The sequence below is a fragment of the Pelodiscus sinensis genome, chromosome 1 (genome assembly GCF_049634645.1).
Source record: "Pelodiscus sinensis isolate JC-2024 chromosome 1, ASM4963464v1, whole genome shotgun sequence".
Classification (NCBI taxonomy): domain Eukaryota; kingdom Metazoa; phylum Chordata; order Testudines; family Trionychidae; genus Pelodiscus; species Pelodiscus sinensis.
In genome coordinates this window covers 8,201,397-8,224,116 of record NC_134711.1, presented here as the reverse complement: position 1 = coordinate 8,224,116, position 22,720 = coordinate 8,201,397, and the positions used below count along the sequence as shown (strand labels likewise).

Below are 22,720 nucleotides of genomic sequence, written 5' to 3'. Positions count from 1 at the left end.
AAATTCCCACCACCAATTTTATTGTGTGTGATAACCCTCCCATCATACAATTCATGAATATAACATGCTAACCCTGGCTCAACATAGGTTGAATGGGAATTTAGGTACTCAGTTTAGATAATAAATAGATATAAATTGTGCCTACTTGCTCCTTAGACATGATCCTGGAATATATGCCTTGCCATTTGTGTTTTCTCTGATGACCAAAATTGTAACTTCTTATTCCAGTTAGCACTACAGCTGCAACACAGCTACAAGAAAATGGGCTGTCCTATGTTCCAGATCATATGTAAGTTACCATTTCTGCCCATAAATTCCAACTTCAGAGTCTTTATTGCTGATTATGGATGGGCCAGAAAGAGCCCAGATTGAATATCAGATTCCAAAACAAAACAAAACAAAACAAAACAAAACAAAACAAAACAAACAAAAAACCCCAAATTAAACTCTTTTAAATTGTAAATTAAGCAGATATTATCTGGAGAGACAAACCTTCATAACACTGTATGAAGCCATTTCTATACTTGAATTTTAAGTTACAAGAACGGAGCCTGGAGTATCAGTGGTTAAGAATCTGTGTTTTGGGGGCTGATACTGAGAGGTTTGAATGCTAGTTTGACTTGACTGTAGGGCAGTGGTCTCCAACCTTTTTAAGCACAAGATCACGTTTTGAATTTAAGTACAATATAAGATCTACCCTACAGCCAAATACCCGTGCCTCACCTCCTTTGTGTCCCTTCTCTGAGGTCCTGCCCCCTGCTCACATTGTCCTCCCTCCCTTCCCCATCCTCCCTCCCTTTCATCAGGCAGGGGCAGAGGGTTGGGACACAAGCTCTGGTCTTGGGCTGAGGGATTTGGAATGTGAGAGGGGCTCTGAGCTGAGCCTGGGGCAGGGAGTTGGGGTGTATGAGGGAGTTCAGGGTGCAGGCTTTGTGAGGGAGTTTGGGTTCGGGGGGCTCAGAGCTTGGGCAGGGGTTCAGAACTGGCTCCAGCTGGACATTGCTTACCTCAGGTGGCTCCTGGGTGGTGGTGCAGTGAGGCTAATGCAGACTCATCCCTGCCCTGGCCCTGCACCACTCCCAAAGGCAGACAGCAAACTCCCTCCATCCCAAGCCCAGTTGCGTCCCCTGCCTCTGTTCTGTGGAGATGGAGAGAGAACACAGGGTGGAAGAGCAGGCACCCTGATATCAGCGCCCACTCCTCTCCCTTTCCTGCTCTGCACAGCAAGCTGGAGGCTCCCAGGAGGAGGGGAGGGGCAGTTCCAAGGCAAAGGACAGGAGGTGCACAGCAGTGTGGGGAGGGGCAGTTGAAGTGCTGGAACTTGATAGCCTCTTGGCCAAAACAGTCAGGATCACCTGTCAGAGGCTCCAAGATCTACTAGTTGGTAATCACTGCTTTAGGGGCTGTGACTGCTCAGCAGTTCTCAGTATCAAGCCTTAAATGAACAAAACACAAAAGATGTGGCATGCTTTTTATTAGAACAGCACAGCGAGGTCTGATTCTTCTCTAATTGAAGTTAATGAGAATTTTCCCCTTTGGCCAGTGCAATCAGGGAAGGATATATGGTTGCAGTAGACAAATTTAAGTTAGACAGGTTCTTCCTTCAAATGACCCTTGATCAATGGAAGAAGATAGCTGTATGGATCAGAAAGCTGAAGCACTATGCTAGGTCAATAAAAGGCATCATGTTACTGACTTGTTTATCTAATTTCAAACCATATCCATATTTTCTCTGTATCCAAGGGTACATCTAGACTACAGGCTTTTGTCGACAGAGGCTTTGTCGACAGATACTGTCGACAAAGCATCTGTCGAAAAAGAGCATCTAGACTACTGCCAGTTCTGTCGACAAAGCAAGCTGTCTTTTCAACAGAGTCTAGACGCTCTCTTTTTCAAAAGCAGTGTGGATGCAATAGTGCCTTTTTTTGACATAACTCTGTCGACAAAAGGCGTTATTCCTCATAGAATGAAGTTTACCACCGTCAACAAAACTGCCGCGTTCTGTCGACTTACTGTCGACAGAACGCGGCGGTAGTATAGAGGCAGGTATAGTTTTGTCGACAAAAGTCCACTTTTGTTGACAAAACCCTGTAGTCTAGACACACCCCAATTTCTGACATGTGTTCAGTCCTATACTTTATGCTGCAACATTTGAAGTAAGAAATCTTTTATCCTTTCATATACCAATATTGCATGCAAAAAGGCAGTTTTTCACTCCAAAGACACTGCAAGATAGTCTAAGCTAACTCCATGTGCTATTGTATTTTAGAAGAACAATCATAAGAAGCAAGGAAAAAAAGTCATCTGGTGGTGATTTATCTCCCTCTCACATTACTACTGTTCACACTGTAAAAGGCAGAATACAGTGGAGATATTACAAACACACACTCAAAACTGAAATAAAAAAATACATTTTCGCTTAAGTTATTTTCGGTACAGCCACATGCAATATTCCCTATACAGACAATACCACCTTGTCTCAAGAACAGGTGATTTTAAGAAGAAGCAATAAAACTCTGTATCCAACTGTGCAGTGCAGGTGGATAAACGACAATTAACTGCAGATTTTTTTCTTTACATGTTGACTGCTTAAAATTTCTGAGTCTGTTCTGGTGTAAGCCTAAGGAAATTTGATCCTCCATTCCAAATGATCTTTAACAGTTAAGAATTTAGGGACTATAAAAATTCACAACTTCCTCTCTCTCAATCTAGAGTGATAAGGAATCAGTGTTTTTAAAAGTACAGCAACCAGGGAGAACATTCTAATAATTTTACAATTAACTGTGATTTTAGAAATACATGATTCATTCAATAGGATATTTGGCAAAATCAAAAATTCAGAAAGTCTTATTCACTAACTAACACTAATAATTTTATTCATTTAAGGCTTGATACTGAGATAAGCCCCTACAGCAGTGGTCACCAACCAGTAGATCCGGATCTACTGGTAGATCTTGGAGCCTCTGACAGATGATCCTGACTGGTTTGGCCAAGAGGCAAAATCAAAAATTCAGAAAGTCTTATTCACATACATTTTTATTTGTCTAATTTAAGTAACATTTCCCCACCCTTTCCTCTTCTTAGGCTTTTCAAACCCACATAGCAACCACAGCAAATGACTTTTCTGACCTTAATGCCTACTCCTTCTGGTGGAATCACTCACTAGCAAGTTAGTGGATAGTTTAAATTCTTATACTAAGATGTGAAGGAAGCATCACATAAAAGGAGACATGGGATACATACTACACTTTAGCATTTTTACTTCCATCCTTTACTTCATAGTGCTGTAGAGACCTTTACTAAACAGTATTCTTTGATGCCATTTCAGTAAAGAAAAGAGAGCAGCCTTATTTCAACTCTGCCATCAATTGCATTTGGAAACATGAACCTTCCTTATGTCATATATGCAGAAGAAGAAAAATTATACATAGTGAATCCCAAGTCTTCTCTGGGATCACTAAGCAACATCATCAGCAGTGACTTCTTTTGCATGGAAAGAGAAAAAATACCAAGAGAAAAAAAACTTTTTATTGGACCAACTTCTGTTGATAATAGAGACACGCATTCTAGTTTACACAGAGTTCTTCTTCAGGTCTGGGAAAGGTAATCAAGTGTAACCCATTAACTCTCCTTTGTCCTAGGACTGCAGAGATGTTAAGTGCCCACTTCACCTTAAATCAGAGCTACTCAACTTGATACTCACAGCACATGCCAAAGGCTGCAACTTAAGTGTGGTTTCATATACATATGCAACTATATGCAAACAGCTTCTTTCACACTGACGGGCATGAGTACAAAGATTAAGGCAAGACTACACAATGCGCAGGCCCCATTTAAATCAGTTCCGTTGATATAAATAAAATGCAATATTTACCCAATTTCCACCCATATGACAGCACTTTTAATGAGCAATGACAGTCCAAGAATTTAACTACTAAAACGCATATCAACAGAAGACCATTACGGTGACTACTTTTTTGTTTTGTCTCCCACCGACCGGCCATATCTTGAGCCCTGTGTAAACCGAAACTGTACTGCAGGCCACATATGGGTGGCGGGCCACATGTGGCCTACGGGCCGTGTGTTGAGTAGCCCCTGCCTTAAATGGTGTCTTGCAACATACGTTAACTCCTTATGCTAAAAATGTTTTGACTTTTACTTAGCTGTGAGTCTCACAATACCTTTCCCAAATCTCTGAAAACCTGAATGCTTATCACTTTCACCAAAAAAGTCTGGTTTAATAAAAGTTATTACATCACCCATCCTGACTCTCTAATATCCCAGAGCCAACACATCGACAGCATTGCAAGTGGTAATGAGATAGATTAGCTAAATATCACTTCCATGCTTAGACCTATCACTCTGAAATGTACTACTTATTCATTTATATTTGTAAACAGTTTTCAGTAATTAAAATGCTACAAGTGCTTTGGATAACAGAAAATCAACTTTATATGAAGAAGGAAAATATAATACGTACAACTGATAGCTATCAAAGCACATTAATAAAGGTGAGTAGCATCACCATTCCCATTTTAGTAATGGGTAACTAAGAGTCAATAACCTGTCCAACAGCACTAACACAAACAGCGGCAGAGTCAGTAATAGAACTCAGAAAATTTGCGTCTCATCCTCTAATCTATCTATTAGACACTACTGTCCCTTTGTTAGACAACACTATTCATGCTTTCATAATAAACCGTTAATTGCTAAGTCTCTGTTGGAACTTACAGAAATACTTAACAGTGCAGGGGTATACACTACTATTACGAAAAAATATAATTTGATTTTGATGTCCATATTTAGTATTAGTTTTTTATATTTAATTCAAAAGCATCCTCTTCAGCAATTTCTCTGTAATTCACTGGAAAGAGAAATGATGGCTTCTTTATGAGAAAAATCTATTCCAAGCCTGTTGGATGGAATACTCAGCCATCCCTTCTGCTAGTTACCATGACCACTAAAAACAGTTTAATCAAAACTAAACAACAGTCTAAACAGTGATTATATGGTTCTTTTTATTTTTATCGGAGATGGGCCTGAGCCTTAAAGTTTGGCTCCAGATCAAATACCCTTAAATTCTGGGACTCCAATCGGTCTTCCCTGTTAAAGTTGATCTCAAGCACTGAAAAATGTTCATTTGGTTTTCAAAACATTCCAGTTCAGAATAAAGGTCAACAATATGTGTGCTACTGACACAGTTAGTAAAAAGGGGATCAGTGACTCAACAAAAATGAGAATTAATTAAACTTACCACTATACTGTCACGAGCAGAGCCAGCACAAATATGTTGAGATCTCCAGTGCTCAGGAATTCAACTCCTCTCAGGCACAAAACAAATCCAGAATGCAACATGCAGTAGAGCCACCTCTCTTCTATTAGCCACATTCACATAATCACATGTGTCGTTTGAATCTGTCATCAACAAAGGAAACCACAATAAGACTGTTTTCCTAGTTCTCCATATCTGAGTCAGTAGGTCAAAAATTCCTAGGGTTTGGCAGCCAGAGCAATTCCCTGAAATGCCCATTTTCTGGTGGAAAAGCCTACTATCTCTTGCTACTGGTAGCCCATCTTTCTTTCTGAACAGAACCAATTTGCTTCAAATAATCCCCTGGTTTTGGTATAGACATTAGTCATCGATGAAACTCCATTTTGCCTCTCATGTCTACTTACAGTTAAAGATACATTCAGGAAATTCCTCCTTCAGCATGCTCACTACTTCCAGTTGTCTTAGTCCACAGTCTCATGTTTCAACTACAAAGTGGAGTGACACAAAGAAAAATACATAATGGAATATTAGATATATTCCAAATATTTCTTGCTCCACACAAACACAGCATATGCAGCATGTGCATTACAACTATCCTGCTCAAACAAAGAGACAACACTCAAAGCTGTATCCCTTTTCCCAATCTACGACTCAAGACGTCTGGTTGAAAACTGGTTTCGTAACAACCTCTTAACTACCACCTACTCACATCACAGAACATTTCTTGCAGGAAATGCACAGGAAATCACCAGCTAGTGCCAACGGAGCTATGATTCCAAGAATTAGCTCTTTCAGATAGTCCTACATCGTTTGGAAACTGAGAGGCTTTTAACTTTTGCTTTTATTAAAATACACAAAGACATACATTTATTTTAAAGCAGTTTTAATTCTAATCCTGAAAAAATTTGCACAATAAGTCATCGTTTCAAAACCCGTCTGTTGTAAATGAAGGGACTATCACAATATCTATTCCAGCAACTGCAGCTATTCATTTCTGGAAATGATTCACTGGACAAGAATCAGAATGGTGGAATTAATTTTTAGAGACAGATTGCATTCTGAATAGCATACAAAGACTGTAGTCAGCCACGTGCCTTTTTGATCACCAACAGCAGACCCCTGAATCATCCAACCAAAAGATGACTCGTTGTGAACTGTTTCCTCTTATTTTACACTCCCACGGAGTGCTGTGTGCCACTGGTATATCCTGAACCTAATTCCCACTTTCATGAAAATTCCAAAACTCATCTCAGAAAGCTCTGGACACATTCTAATGTATATCCATCTGCCAGCTTTTACTCTGAGTCACCTGTCAGCTATAGAGAAGGAAATTAGTCAGTAGCAAGTACATGAAAGCACTCTGGTAGTGAGTAGTTGCTTAAGAGTGCTATGAATGCATTTTAGAAATGTAAAATACTGATATGCCCAAACTATCCTAAAGAAAAGCAATAAAAGAAACTATATTATTAAACTGTGAAACAGGTGAAGATCTGCTAAGATAATATGGCAAATAGACAGCATTTTACTTTAGCTTTCAATGCCAGCATATTTGAAACAGCAGAGAAGGGAGGACAAAAAAAAAAATCACAAACACTAGACCTTCACTGTGCGTGACGAGAAAAATAATTAAAACAACTAAAAGAACTAATCTGCGGTTGCTTAGAAAGTTAACTCTTTGAAGGAACTGGTTAAAGTAAGAGACAATAAAGAGATATGTATGCTGCCAGTAAGCCCAATATAGTGAGTAGGATTACTTATGTAAGTAAAGGTTTCAGGATCAGTCCTTAATAAGCTTTCCAACTATTAAACAGTTACTTTCAGTATTCTACAAAAATGGCATTTTAGACCCATAAATACATCTCTAATACAGCAAACCATAGCTCAACTGCTGTAACTAGCAATGTACCTTTTAAGAAATACAGAACACAATGTGTGTTTTAAATTGAAAATGAAAAAGATGTTGGATATCTGTGGGACAAGTTATCAGGTCCTTAACTCAAGACCAAATTCAAACTATCTTTGGGCATAAAGGACTGATTAACAATTCAGGGATTTAAGGATTTCGTCCAGTAATAGCGGAAGTTTTTTATTTATTTTTAACAGTGAGATGTAGCCCTATATATTCAAACACCCTAATTTAAGATTTCAACCTCTAAATAAGAGATAGGAAATTAAAAGGCAAGACTGATATGCATCACTTAGAATCTTCAAAGCAATTTACAAACTTTAATACTTAAGATCAGACGTCTGCTTACAGAAAGGACGCAAATCCTATGCATCCGTGAGAGGGGAGAAGGTTAGAATTGGGGAGAGAACATTCTTGTTCCTGTCTAATACTTGGATTTATTCGTGCATAGGAGATGATCTAATTATTCAACATCTCAATGCATTTCCTCACCCTTCCCCATGTGTCAGATTAACATATTTTAACAATCCATCTCATTAAAAAGGAGGGAAAAAAACTCTGAGAAAGGTAAAAGCTCCCTAAAATAAATAAAATAATTGTTCTTTCTCCATATTTAATCATGTGCTTATCCCAAACTATGTGGGTGCATGTACAAACCCAACTTTGTGCACTGTAGACAAAAGCTAGCCAAAACTCACCCTCTACTTAACAATGATATAAATATAGCTCACTCCCTACATTCAAAACAAACACTTGAACAAATGAGTTTTGAGGATTTAAAGTTTTAGGTTGCTGGACCAACAAAGCAAGAGAATTATCAAGTTATGGATTCTCCATTATTTCAGAATGTGCTGATATTCAAATGTAGGACTATCTTTCAGACTATCTGCATCAATGACCACAGTAGAGGAAAAGAGGCAGAAAAAGAGAAAAGAAGCTAAGTCCACAGGATGCTATAAATCACCTTGAAATGTACCTCAAATTCAAATTGAAGTTCAAATGTGAAGTGCTTTACAATAATGCTAAGGTAGGGGGAGAGAAAGATACGCTGGAGGAGAGGGTCCAGAGTGACCTAGACAAATTGGGGGACTGGGCCAAATGAAGTCTGATCTGGTTCAACAAGGACACATGCAGAATCCTGCACTTGGGTCACAAGAATCCCAAGCCCTGCTACAGGCTGAGAATCAACTGGCTAAGCAGCAGTTCAGCAAATAAGGACCTGGGGATTACAGTGGTTGAAAAGCTGGATATGAGTCAACAGTGCATCCTTGTAGACAAGAAGGCTAAGCATAGTGGGGTACATTAGTAGGAGCACTGCCAGCTGATTTAGGAAAGTGATTATTCCCCTTTGTTCAGTACTAATGAGGCCATATCTGGAATACTGCATCCAATTCTGGGTCCCCCATTACAGAAAGAATGTGGACGCATTGGAAAGAGTCCAGAAGAGCGCAACAAAAATGATAAGGGAGCTGGAGCATGAGACTTTTGGGAAGAGGCTGAGGTATTTGGGTTTATATAGTCTGCAGAGAGAAGAGTGAGGGGGGATTTGATAGCAGCCTTCAACTACCTGAAGGAGTGTTCCGAAGAGGATGGAGAGAGGATGTTCTCAGTGGTGACTGATGGCAAAACGAGGAGCAATGGTCTCAAGTTGCAGTAGGGGAAGGGGATCTAGGATGACTTAGAGGTTTCTAAGAACAGGTTAGACAAACACCAGCCAGTGATGGCCTAGGTTTATCAGGTCCTGCCTTAGTGCAGAGGGCTGGACTTGTTGAGCTCTTCAGGTCCCTTCTATCCCTATTTTTCTGCGATTCTAAATATTTGAGGAGGGGTAGAGAGAGAGGGAATGAAACATTTAATTAAAACAAAAACACATAGAAGAAAGAAGAAGAAAAGGTCACATTCTGAGCCCGGGAAGCCTTGAAAAGAGTCCCCATAAAATACACTACAATCATCAGCCAGGAAACATTTTTACACCAAATTTTACTACATCAATCATATAATAACAGTGCCTTTATATAAAGTTGTTTATAAGTTTTCCTAAATATCACTCAATGCTCAGGTGGCTATTTAATTGTGAAATGAACATGCTGGATTTATTCTTAGGTAAAAATACAAAGGCCTCCAAAACATCAACATTCCCTTTATAAGAAATTAGGCCAGTATGAAAGTTATAAGAAAATTCTCTTGTCATACCTTCATAAAATTATACACATGAAAGGCTTTCTATAGTACAACCATAAAATCACATGATATATCCCACTAGCACAAGCATACAAGAATTTCCTGTCATAAAATCATAACCAACCCAGAAAACAGCACATAGATAGTAGGCATCTGCTTCTTATAAAAACACCGTGCTTTCAACAGAACAATCACACAATCTGAGCAAAGGTTTATCTTTAACCCTTGTCACAGATAAAATGGAAACATCATAAAATCTTTATTAGTTAATTTGATTTAATACAATACAACGGTAAAAACCATTAAAAAGATAACCTCTGAAAAGATTACTTACTAATGCTAGAGTTTTATAAATAAGTTGCAGGTCTTTCTTGAATGAACCCCTGAAGCACAGGAAGTGATTTCATTCAATCAGCATATGAAGGCACAATTTAATGAAGAACTACATTAACGGATGGTGAAGGCCAAATTTCAATAGTGATGGGACTGGATGGCAGGTATTAGGAGTTTGTGGGAAGATGCAGAACTATTCTGCTGACTCACTCCAGCAGGTTGATGAGATGGGCCATACCAGCTCCAATGCACAGAGGTTAGAGAGCACCTATGTAATGAGAAAAAGCTAGAGACAGGACAGGAGGACTTGCAAGGAGAAACCCTACTAACAGTGTGCTCAAGCTAAAGTTCACATTTACAAGTGCAGTCCTGCCTCAATGCTTTGTACCAAAGGTATGATAAAGGCAAACTTCCAAGAAGGGATTAAATTTGGATCATAACCCACTGAGTATATGCCTGTGCCAAGTTCCAGTGGTGTGGGACTCATGCCTGTTTACAGGCCTGATAATAAGAATCCTTCATTTGTGTCTTGGGGCTCTGAAGTTCAGTTTTCTGAAGAGTTTGCACTGATCTGTTTCATTCAAGGACCTTAACTAGTAAGGACTGGGGGAGAGAGGAGTCCAATTAACTGTATGAGTAGGAAAAAAAATTTAATGGTTAAACTCCAAATCTGAGAATTAGAATTACTGGGTTCTACATGGGGCTCTGCCAATGCATCTTGCAGGACCATAGATAAATAACTAAATTGCTCTGTGAAACATGGTGTTGTGACCCTACATGTTTGTAAAATGCTTTCAGTTCCACAGAGGAGAGGCATTAACCATGAATCATTAATAAATTCCATCTACCAGGAATCAAGTTAAAGGCCTTAGGGCACGAATTAAAGAATTTTCAGTTCACATTTTAGCAATGAAACTTTTGAAGAACTTGATCCTTCTGAATCAGTGCCTGATCAGGCTACACAGAGCTTAAGAATCCATCTCCGGCCCAAAGTTTCAGCAATGTTTGTATGTGTTTGTATTTAAAAGTTCCTTGTCTAGGTCACTAAAAGGCAGGATAAAAAGATGCAGTAATATTTATGGCAAATGTATTTAAAAATTTCTGTATATGGGAAGACAAAATTGTCTAGGGCTTGTCTATACTGTGCAACAATCCGTACTATGGAGGTGTGATTTTTAAAGCACGTTAATGTTCTGTGCATAAATTGGTCCATGTAGATCCTGCTAGTGTGCACTAAAGGTTGGCTAGTGTGCTTTAATGTTTGAACAATTCTATATTAATATGCATTAAGAATTTTTAGTGTGTACCGACAGGGTCCACACGGACCAAATTAGTGCACAAACATTTGTGTGCTTTAGAAAATATGCCCTCCTAGTAGTGTACACTGTCACACTCTGTAGAGAATGCTAAGCCTCCCAAATAATTGTAAGACCATAGACAATACTCTGCTCCCCTGACAGGCACAGAGCTAGTGTAGTCAGCTTTACAGTACCCCTTGCAGGACCAAAGAAAAATATTCATCACTTGTGACCAACATGGAGAGATGACAATTCAATACCAATATAATGCCTTTCTGTAAACTGAAAGTATTATTCACATTTCATAAGGGCTTTATCAGAAACTCTCAAACTAATGCCAGAAATTTCATTAGAAACAATGAGGTCTGAAGCATATTAAAAATACACTGAACACAACACACTGTAATGGTACATATTAAGTCTATACCTGAACAGCTAACTCCTGGCTTCTTTCAAAGACTCAGCAGGCCCTGCCAGCTGCCTTGAAGAAGATATTGATTGGGCAGTAGTAGCTAGAGTCAGATGACTTGCTTTGTAATCACAACTCTGCCACTTCTGACTGCATGGCTAAATGTAAATCCCGTAGACACACGTTTTTGAAAGAAGCCTCTAATTTTAGAGGTCTTATTTTTGGGGTTCCCAGCTTGAGAGGTGCAGAACCTCTTGAGCACACACAATTAATTACAGATTAAGTGAATGACAGCTGCTGTTGGTCAGCAAGTAGGGATGTCTCAAGACAGACACCAAAAATGAAGGCACCCCAAGTTAGGCAAACACTTTTGAAAACTGAGACTAAGGCTAATGCCAAAATTACCTGTCAGTGAACTGGAGATAATGCTTCTCTGTTTACAACTTTGCAAATACATATTTAAAGTATGGTCCTCAAACAGATGGTTCTAGAAAAGGGCAGAGTTTTCTTTATTTATGGTTTTCTTTATTTTGAAAGAGCTGATTCAGTGGTTGCTCCTCACAGGCTAGTCCTTTCCACAATTTATAGTCAGAAAGAAGTTTCATATTTAAAACCAATTTTGTTTCTGTTCCCAAAACCAGTAAAAAGTCCCAATAGAGGCCCCCAGCTCCCTCCTCTGTGTCTCTATCATAGGGCTAAAATCTACCTTGACCTTAGGGAGTAGCAGTGTGGAAGAACAGAGGGTTTCCAGAGAATCTTTTCTCACTTGACCTATGCATCCAAGAGTCACACACCTGCTAGCGCACCAGCCATACACAACCCTAAAATGAGGAGGCCTCACTTCAAGCCATCTTTTTGTGCTATTGGTGCATGAGGGCAGGCACAAAGGAATGCATGCCACACATTTCTTCAGCCCTTTGAGGCAGAACACCCCAGAACACAACATAGGCACTGCCTTTTTGCTTCCCACATCTCCCACTACAGTCTGTCTCGGTCTGTCTATGTAAACCGAGCCCTTGGAGATAAAATAATGAGGCTGGGTGGGAGAGAATGATCAGACATGTGAAAAGTCAAGCATGATAAGACATCCAGTTCTATTAGACCTCTGCATGTTTTAGGACTCTTGTGAGACCTAAACAGTTTTCAGCTGCATAGGCAAAGGATGGGTGCAGCAACAGAGTGGTCCAATGATGTGATTTCTGAGGGCTCAGATATGGATACAAAATGCAGTTCACTCACTCATGAATCCACTACTGGGTAAAATCCATTGATGGTGCTCAGTACCTTCTAGTGCAAAATCCAAGAAAGGGTGAAGATTCAGACTTCTATGGAAACCCTGCTTCCTTCCATGGCAAGGGCTAGTTTTCCCCAAGAGTCAAGCACTTTACATCTGGTAGTGCAGTCACAAGCACTTGCACAACAAGTAAGCAGTGATCCATAGCCTTTTGAATCAGGCTCTGCATAGGTATATTACTTCTAGCATTGGATATGCTTCACAGTGTGCCTAGTTGAATCCAGCTTTACTGGGCTTGGCAGAGATACTAAGATTTGGCATCTTCATTACTCTCCCTTTGGTGTCCCACTCTGTTGTTGGAGAAGTACTGGCAATTCTTTATTTCAACTCAACCCATTTTGAACTGTACTACATCAAACTTAGATCAGCCCTATGTAATCTTTGATACCCATTCAAGAAGGACAAGTCAGTTCAACACCTCTATAACTATGAACATGTCATCAGTATTTGCCATGGCTTCATACCTCTGGTTTCCATAGAATTTAAATTTATCTCTGTCACCTTAACACTGGACTTAGTCCTTGGACTTGATCTTGTCCCACTTAAATCAATATCAAAGTAAGTGCTGATTTCAACGGCAGCAGAATCGGGGTCCTACAGAAAGGGAGCAAGGCACACGTCTGCCTACGGTGGATGGAATGACACTGCCCTCCAAGGCAGAACAGCTTTCAGCACAATCACCACTGAGCACTACCCTTCTGACTGTTGACAATCTCAGCAGAGGCCAAGGACTGACTGATCTGCCCTCTCCACAAAAGTCACCTTCAACTCAGGATTGAAACATTTTGAGAGGGCAGGATGGGAAATCTTACAGTACCACAATTCACGCTATGGAAATGTCACTCTTTTCAGGGCTCTTAATCCAGTACCAGTTGCATTTAACTGATATCCCAGTCCCAAATCACAGGGCAAGTATTGCTGAAAGCCACAGAGTGCACTTCTGTGTGGGCATTTGCTCCCTAACAACTGGCTACATACAGTAATAATCCTGTTGCAGAAAAAGTATCAAATACTCCCCCTGCTCTGAATATGCAAACATTCCATAAGCAATACAAATCAGATGCATTTGAAACATAATGATTCCACTGTTCCCATATTATCTTTCTCTTCTCTTTATCAGATCTGCACAGTGAATGCATCACCTATTGTTATCTGGACAGAATAGGCCAGAACCATGAATATAGCTTGGTTCAATAGTCCAGGTATAGGCTTCAATTTCTTTGCCTATGCAATTACATTATTTATTTACCCTTCTGTGTAAACAACAGATGAAAGACACTGTTGTTTGTGATGCATAGGTTTCAGCAATCACCTACATCCACTGAGTGGAAGAAAAATAAATGCTCTAGTATTCAGCTGTTACAGGTGCAGAGAGACCTGCTGGAAGCCACAGTGCCATTTTAGGGTAGGTCTGCACTACAGCTTGAGGTGTAATTTCCAGCTCAGTATCTGCTTTAGTTTTGCTCTAGTTAGCACACTAAGACTACGTTTACACAGCACATTAATTTTGAAATAAGCTACTTGGCTGTTATACCGAAATAAATTTGCTGTGTAGACATACCCTAAAATGGCACTGTGGCCACTATGGTAGCAGCATAGGCTACCTGCCATAGTCCAATCCCATCCAACTATCCAAATTCAATGTGGTCAATTATTCAAATTCCTCTGTTTTCAAATGGAGGATGTTTCTGAGGAACGGAAGGGAGTCTTCTTGCTAAGGCACAATGTAACAGTTTCGAAGTGTTTAAACTGGGAGGCCCTGGATTTCATTCCCTACTCTAGCATGATTGTTTTGTTGTCACCCAGGCGAGTCACATAAATGTCTATAAAACAGGGATAATGATGCTGACCTACCTTAAGCCCAAATGTCCTGAAGGCGAGGACAATGGAATGAACAGAGATTTTTGTAAGGAAAATTCAGTAAGCTGTCCCCCATAGAAATGTCTCTGAAGCCTGCCATCAGGGGGTGAAGCTTGCCTCATCCCGAAAAGATGACCCCAAAGACGGTGGATTCCAGGAGACATGGGAGGAGAAGACCAATCGGCAGTTCTGGTCTCTTAGGATATGTCTACACTACAGTGTTATTTCGAAATATCTTATTTCAAAATAGTTAATTTGAAATAGCTTATTTCGAAATAACACATCTACACACAAAATGCATTTCAAAATAGCGTTTTGCTATTTCGAAATAGCGCATCCACATTGAGTGGACACTGAATTGCACTGAAGGCCAGCCAGAATGAGGTCCAGCAGGGCATCAGGTCAGGAGTTTATTTGTGTGGCTGCTGCCTGAGGCTATCTGAGGCTTATGCTTAAAGGGACCCCTACCCCGGGCAGCCGATTCTCAGCTTTCCCTGCTTGCTTGCCTACCTCGATGAGGGACAGCAAAGCATTTGTGTCTCTGCATGCTCTGGTTGCCCTCACTCGAAATACCACAGCACTCTGCAACATAGAGCCGGAGCGGCCCCTGGGCACTCTGGTGCTACTCATGAACGCATTACTGCGAGCCTGACTGCACTTTCTGCAGGCTGCCATCCGGGAGGTCCATTGGGGGGCTGTCAGTATCCAGGAGGCCCTGCGGGAGAGCTTCGACCCTGAGGCGCACTAAGAGCCTCCCTGGTCTGCCCCACTGGGGGCTTGTGCCTCATTCCTCCCCCACATCATTCTATTTACCCTCTCAGCTCCCTTCCTGATGTCAAATAAAATACTCATATTTTCATAAACACAAACTCTCTTTATTTAACAAAACTGTGGGGGGGGGAGGGGATGAAACTGGTGAGACTGGAGAAAGGAGGTGGGAGAGGGGAGGGGGAAACCTGGGAGGTGGAAGAGGGAAGCAAGGAGAAGAAGGGGGAGGGGAAGCTCAAGGCTCAAGGTTGGGGGTCTTGCCAGACCAACTTGATTTTCATGTGAACCTGCTCCTGGGTTCGCATGTGGCCGTTGGTGGCCAGGCTGGCAGCTATCCTGCCATAGATGGCTGCGTTCCTCCGTCTAGTGCAGAGATAATGGACGTTGGGGGCATCCCTCCCAAACCTGAGTAAGGTCCACCCTAATCTCCACCATGGATCAGGAAGGTGCCCGCCTTCTCCAGGCCCTGGCAGGCTGCCCCTGGGGAGCGGTGGAGGGCTGGCTGCCAGTGGCTTGCTGGCTCATGTTTTAGGGCCACTGGGTCAGGGGCAGTGACTGCTGGCTTTGGACTGGCAGGCTTGGAGCTGGCACAGGTACTGTGGCCAGAGTCAACCTCTTTAAGGGCTCCGGGGTGGGAGAGGAGTGTTCTTGTTTGAGGCTGGAGTGGCCACCAGGGCACCCTGGGAAGGCTGGAGGCCCCCTATTTCGAAATAAGTGTTTACACAGCACTTATTTCAAATTAGCTATTTCGAATTTGGCGTTATTCCTCGTAGAATGAGGTTTACCAAATTCGAAATAAGTGCTCCACTATTTCGAATTTATTTTGAAATAGCGGTTTGGCTGTGTAGATACTAGTAAAGTTAATTTGAAATAATGGCTATTTCGAAATAACTTTGATGTGTAGACATACCCTTACACATCCCATAGTTCCATGCACAGACAGTATAGTTTCGTAAGAACCACACCCCTTGGAACTCTTTTTGGCCAAAACACTCCCTGAGCCTAGGAAGGATTACACACAAAAAAGGAAAGTCTTTTTTGGCCCATCTACCCGCTTGGCCAGTTGATAACCAGATGCAGATAGAGGCTTTTGCATGAGCTGGAAAGGTACAGTGATGCAGAAACTGAACCCTCCTTAAGCATGCTGAAGGGTTCCTATTTGAAATTCATGAGCATTTTACCACTGATTTCAGCTGAAGCAGAAGCAAGCATTGTGCAAGTATCAGTCCATCTACTTTAATTAAGAACTTTGAGATCCTCCAAGAGAAGAGGCTATATAAGCACACAGTCTTATTTCTTCTTCTTATTAATCTTAGGTGATATGAACAATCGTTTAGCAAGAAAAGGTCTGATTTATAAAAGCAGATTTATTTAGTTTAGTGAAAGTGGCTGTTTAAATCTATCTTGGCGATTCAGGGGTTTTTTGGGGTTAAATTAAAAAGGTAAAACTACTTTTCAATTTTGTTCTAATTGTATATTTCCTGTTTCTTTAAATCTGCCATCCCTTTTTACTCAGTGTATGATGAAATTACTGTACTGTAGTAGATTAGCAGCTTTATGCATACAACTGGCTATGTTCCATGATTTTGATTGCTCGGAAAAATCAACATCCTTGGTCAAAGAACATCTAACAATAAATACACTTCATTTAGCTGTCACCAGTGATGTCACCAAGTGCAAAGTACAACAACAGAAACAACAGCAAGGTGGGACGGAGCTTTTTGGAAATATTGTTGAACCAGAAATTTCACAAACCTTTCTTTGTTTATCTGCCTAGGGAAATAAATGCCTTGCAAAGACCAATCTATGCATTTCTTATAAATAGGAGATAGTTAGTCAAACTAATACTGGAACAGCAGAACATGTACTGTACATTCCAAGCAGAATCATATGCTTTTGGAGAAAAGGAAAGTCAGGAAAATGCTCTTGGACTGAGAGCTATAGAGATTTCAAGATTGGCTACCATGGCACACCAGTGCACTAGTGTACTGGGGAATTCAGAGACTTGAGTGAATCAACTTCCAGTTTTCTGCAACCTGGTCACAAGGGCTTGACCCAGATTGGCTACTAACTTAATATTAAATTCCAGCATCCCTTCTGGTCTTGTCTAAGCCATGGCCTGCTAACTGCTACTTGGATTCACTTTGCCTTATGCAGCTCTATCAGACTGAGTGTTGTTATTTCACACTAGCCCATGAGCTCCTTCACTGTACTTCCCCCCTGGATTGAATCTCCAGGCAATCAGACATCTTGCATGAACTCTGATAATTGACTGGGACTGCCTTTTGTCCTTCCTCAACCCTGAGCATTACATGGAACCCCATTAAAGCAGACAGATGTAAAGTGTATCAAATAATAATTATGAATGATTTTCACTTTCAACATGTCCATGGATACTGCACAAATATTTCAACCACTCTATTTAATCTGGGGTCTTTCACACAATATTTCAGCATCACAAGGAAAGGCACAGGTAGGTGTAGGAACAGGAATAGAAACTCCTGAATCCTTAAAAATAAAACTTCACACTTTTACCATTTGCAGTTCTCAAAATTCCTACAGGAGTTTTATATTGCTGCCCACTCCCATCCCAGAACCTGAGCTCCTCCCTCACAAATCAACAGTAGACTTCATGGAATTACTGGCACTTCTCCCTTTTCAGAGTCAACATTCTTCTTGAGATGGGGTTTTATTTGTTGGGTTTTGACACCAAACTGATAAACAGGTCACTAGGGCCATTAGCACCTGATGCGTTTGAGTAATCTTCACTCTGCTCTTATATTGAGACTGGCCTGACAGTCAACACAAAAAAAGGGAACAAAAAGGTGGTAAAGCCATCATTGTGATCCTGTCTTCCTGTGCTATACCTTGGTCTCCTTAGCCACAGCACAGATCAGTTAAGTTACTTGCTAAAGTCACACAGTGGGCATAATAGTGCTGGGAATGGGACCCAGACCTCCTGAATGCCAGTTTTCTACTTCCTACACTGATCCATGCTACATTAGGGATATGAATGGTTAACCACTAAGCATCACTAGGTAAAGGAGATGCTTACCAGCTATGTTTAACTGGTAGGGGCTCAAGCAGCCTCCGCCTGCAGTGGGCTGGTCTGGCATGTCACAGGCAGGGAGACTCCAGTCCAGCTGGAGCAGTCCCTGTCTGCAGTAGGCCTGGACCAGCCAGAGCAGCATGTCGCAGGCGGGAGCAGTCCCCACTTGTGGTGGGCCTGGCTTGATTGGAGCAGCATGCCATGAACGCCATTGCTGAAGGGGGCCCACTCCAGCCCGCCCACCATTTAAGTGGTTAACCAGTTAAACATAACCTTTAACTTTAATTAATCAAATAGCATTTACTCTCCTATGCTGCATCCAGCTGGGACACTTTCTATGCGCCTTGGACAATTCACTTACCTTCTGTGTGCCTCAGTTTCCTCTTTTGTATAATGGGGACAATAACTGCTTCACAGAGATTAGGAGGATGTATTTGGGAGAGATTATCATTTACTGTTTTTAAAACATTTTGCAAACATCCATCATTATTACTTCATTAACTCACATTCCTACAGATTTCCATCATGTTTGCATGCTTAACAGTGTAAGGAGCTCTGATGACATGAGCTACAATTAATCAATAATCTTACAAGTGCCATTTCCGCACAGCTCTGCCAATGTCTCTCTAGCTTGCCCCACCCCCGCTGTAGGAAAGCTGGAACTCCCATGAAGTGTCACTGCCAATTACAGCCAACATTCTCAGCATTGGCTTATGTGATTAATTATCCAGTAAGGATTGGGAAGAGACAATACATTTCCTTGCACTTCACAGATTTAAGATTAATATGAACCAAAGTTCTCAGAGGTGAAAGAATGGGGCTTTAATCTTCAGCACTCTAGGGGCAGTGCCAGAGAAGTATGTGAAATCAAAAAAACAAAGCACCATATTCCTATGGTTTGATGAGAGACTTCTTATGGATTGATGAGAGTGGGAAAAATTAAGTTTCTACAGCTTCATCTCTTCTCTTGACACATAAATTCCTTTAATCACTTTTGCTAACTATTAGAGATGTGATCCAAACCATCCCCTCCAATTGAATGTACAAGTACTTTTTGAAAGTTCTGATCAGTGACTCATCGTTACCAATTACTAAAACTATGTGTGTTGGATCAAAGGCTTGCTCTCTCCAAGATCAATCTTCACTGTTTACTTGACCCTACAATGAAATCATAATGCTGATTTTGGGATGACCCCTTTTATTTGCATTGAGGCAGAATAGAATGTTTGAGGGCAACAATTTTTGAAGTTGCGCTAGGAATAGCAAAGTAATTCATTAAAATTGAAAAAAGGCTGACAGGGCCCTGGAAAATATTGGCCAACCCCTCTCACATACTGGAGGCAGGGTTTCCAATACTCCAGGATTATCCAATATTCTCCAGAAATTACAGGTTAATCTTTAGTTAAATATTATGCCATGTAATGAAACCTCGAGCAATATGTCCACCCAAAATTGGCAGTCTTAATTGTGTGTGTGTAGAGGGGTTGCACATGGTTCCATACTTGTGGGTTTGATTTCAGGATCATGTCCCTTATTTTTGTGTAAAACATTTTCCCCAAAGTTTCTTGTTGCCCTGTGAAAGTTGCCCTGTGAGTTTAATATGTCTGAATTATTTCTCTAAAAAATTTAAACATTCTGCAATGTAATAATTTCAAAGAAAGAGTCAATTTAAGAGAAAGATGAAAATGTTTTATTATTTTCTAAACAAATTCTTATAATCCTAAACAGACAGAATCATTTCAAAAATAGCCCTTTTCAGGTTACTGTTTACTTATCTTTGACCAATATCCTTAACCACATCCAACTTTAGAGAAAATTCCTGTTAATTTTGAATTTCAGTACCAGGCTATGTCTACACTGCTGGTTTTTGCCAGCAGAGAGTATGCTAATGAAGTGCTCATTAGCATTTATTGCGCTGTCATTAGCATATTCTCTGCCCGAGGCTTTTTGTACAAGAGGTTTTGGCACAAAAGCAAGCAGTATAGACGGATCCGTTTTGCGCAAAAACTCCCAAAAGGTCTGAAGCCTGTGGCCTGGCCTAGCTAACAATGGACAAAACATGGCTAACATAAAGCAAAGCTAAGATGTGAGCAAGAGGCAGGCGCCTGCTCACAGAACTTGGCACAAACAGGGCTGAGAGAGCAAAACACTAATTGGTAATTGGTCCAGATGTAGAACAGTAATTGGAGCTAGGTACCGACTGCAATACAGTAAGTGGTACTGGTCAGACGTTGAATGCACACGGTACCACCAGCTCATTAAAAAAGACCTTGGTACACACTCCCCACACATATAGACCCCAGGTTCAGGAAAAGGTCTAAGATGACAGCATGATGGATAGAGATGATCTAATGACACCATGAGATACAGGACAATGGGTGGTAACCTGACAACGTCAGAGGGTTGCAACCTGACATATCAGGAGTGATGTGTAACTTGTTTGTACCTGTATATAAAGTGGAGTCTTAGGGAGACAGTCTTTGTCCAGCTGGGGGGCAGTGGGAGTTTCCCACAGGTTGTGCTGAGGCCATTTTATGAGTTCATGTATGTAGTGATTCAGTAGAGTCTACTGACAACTATTAGTGTACTTCACTTAATAATAAACCTGGCCAGGCACCTTTAATCCTTATCTGATTTGTGGTCTGTGGAGACACTCCCGGGGTCGGTGGTGGTCACCGAGCCCACATCATTGAGCACACAAGCAAGCAGCCTTCTGGTTATCCTAATTGACAGAGCCAGAGACCTGTCTGGACACCACGGCAGTAAATTCTGACTGACTACACCCAGATTTTTTATAACTGACCTACATTTTTTATTCCTTTTTTTAAAGGAATTGTCACAATTTATTATGTTGAAGAGAAAGGCCCCAGTCCAGCAGACCTTGACTTCAAGACTACTCATGTGCTTAGAGCGGGTCCTGAATCAGCTCTTATAAAAGAGTATCTGGTACCTCTAGAGCAGGGTTTTTCAAACTTCATTCCATTACAACCTGCTTCTGACAACAGGGGCAACTCAAGCCTACAGGGGGAAGGATGCAGGGAGCGCCTCCAGAGGGGTGGGGAGGGGGAGATGTGGGGGCACACCATTGAGCAATTAAAATTTTGCCAGGGACATAGTGTGGATTTGCATGACCCAAGTGCGACAAGTCAACTATGTCTGACAATAAAAATTACACAACCTCAGGAAGGGGAGGGGTGATTCCCGAGTCCTGTTGCTCCAGATATGAGGGTCAAAGCTGATTTCCAAGCCCCAATGCACTGGGGAGGAGGGTGAAGCCAAAGTTTGAGGGCTTTTGCTCTTGATAGCAGAGCTGTAACTTGAGCTCAGCTGCCCAGTACTGAAGCCAATGCCTGAGCCCCACAGCTCAGGGCTATAGTCTTTGGGTTTTGACTTCAGCCCCGAGAAGTGGGGCTTGACCTTGGGCTTGAATGCTGGGTCCTAGGAAATCTAACACCAGCCCTGGTAACCCACTCTGGTTTGACCCACAGTTCAGGAACTGCTGCTTTAGAGAGTCCAGAATGATATAATCGTAGTTTAGAAAATTAGAAGGATTCATAGAAAAAACTATAACCTAATGAGGTACATTGGTAAGACAGGTGTATTAGACATCATTAGGCCAAACATCTGTAACCTAGAGGCACCAAGACTGCTGACAAGGGAGAGTGAAAACTACACTACATTCTTAGCAGAGTGCCAGTTGGAGTTCGTGTGGCAGCACATGGCTTTAGCTCCTAAGGTCACAGGTTCAATCCCACCTGCTGACCAATGTTCATCAACTTTACATGTCTATGATGTAACCTTAACAAGTGTACATAAGCAATGAATTGGGCCCATTGTTTTTAGTTTATTTTTCACTTTGCACTTCCATAAATGTTTTCTGGGGTGCTCCAAGCCCTTTAAAACATTAATTAAATAAAGTTTTGCAATTTCCTGTTACATAGCTGCTTTCATTTCTATTCTAGAAAAATGGTAAAATCCAAGTGCAGAGAAGGTATGCAGCCCAAAATCAAACACTAACAGCAGAGCCAGAAACAGAACCTAGCTCAGCTGGCTCCTACTCTGATACTTTGATTAATATGCAATAATTTTTGTTCTCACATTAAAATAATTATCTATGTCCAAAAAGATGCAAGCAAGCAAATCAGCAGCATCTCTATGGCACTGGGAACAGAACTCATGATTAGGGCTCTACCAAATTCACTGCCAAGAAAAATGCATCACAGGCCATGAAATCTGGTCTCCTCCCCCCTCCCTGCACCTGTGAAATTTGGTCTTTTGTGTGCTTTTACCGCATACTAGACAGATTTCATGGGGGAGAATGTTTCTTAAATATGGGGCCCTTACCCAAAA

The 22,720-nt window shown here is 41.1% G+C and overlaps 1 protein-coding gene across 27 annotated transcripts in view; it reads right to left on the bottom strand.

Moving 5' to 3' along the window:
- LOC112545341 (uncharacterized) overlaps positions 1-22,720 on the bottom strand; it is a 292,857-nt gene that overhangs the window by 75,050 nt on the left and 195,087 nt on the right. For 11 of the 27 annotated variants that reach the window (XR_012903086.1, XR_012903084.1, XR_012903083.1 and 8 more), the window contains 2 exons: positions 5,677-5,757; positions 1-5,415 (listed from right to left, as the gene is read on the bottom strand). The exon at positions 1-5,415 is cut by the window's left edge and continues 12,185 nt beyond it. The exons of 3 other annotated variants lie outside the window; for them this stretch is intronic. The gene's annotated coding sequence lies outside the window, so the exon portion shown is untranslated. 13 more of the 27 variants (XM_075925813.1, XM_075925828.1, XM_075925820.1 and 10 more) reach the window with 4 other exon arrangements.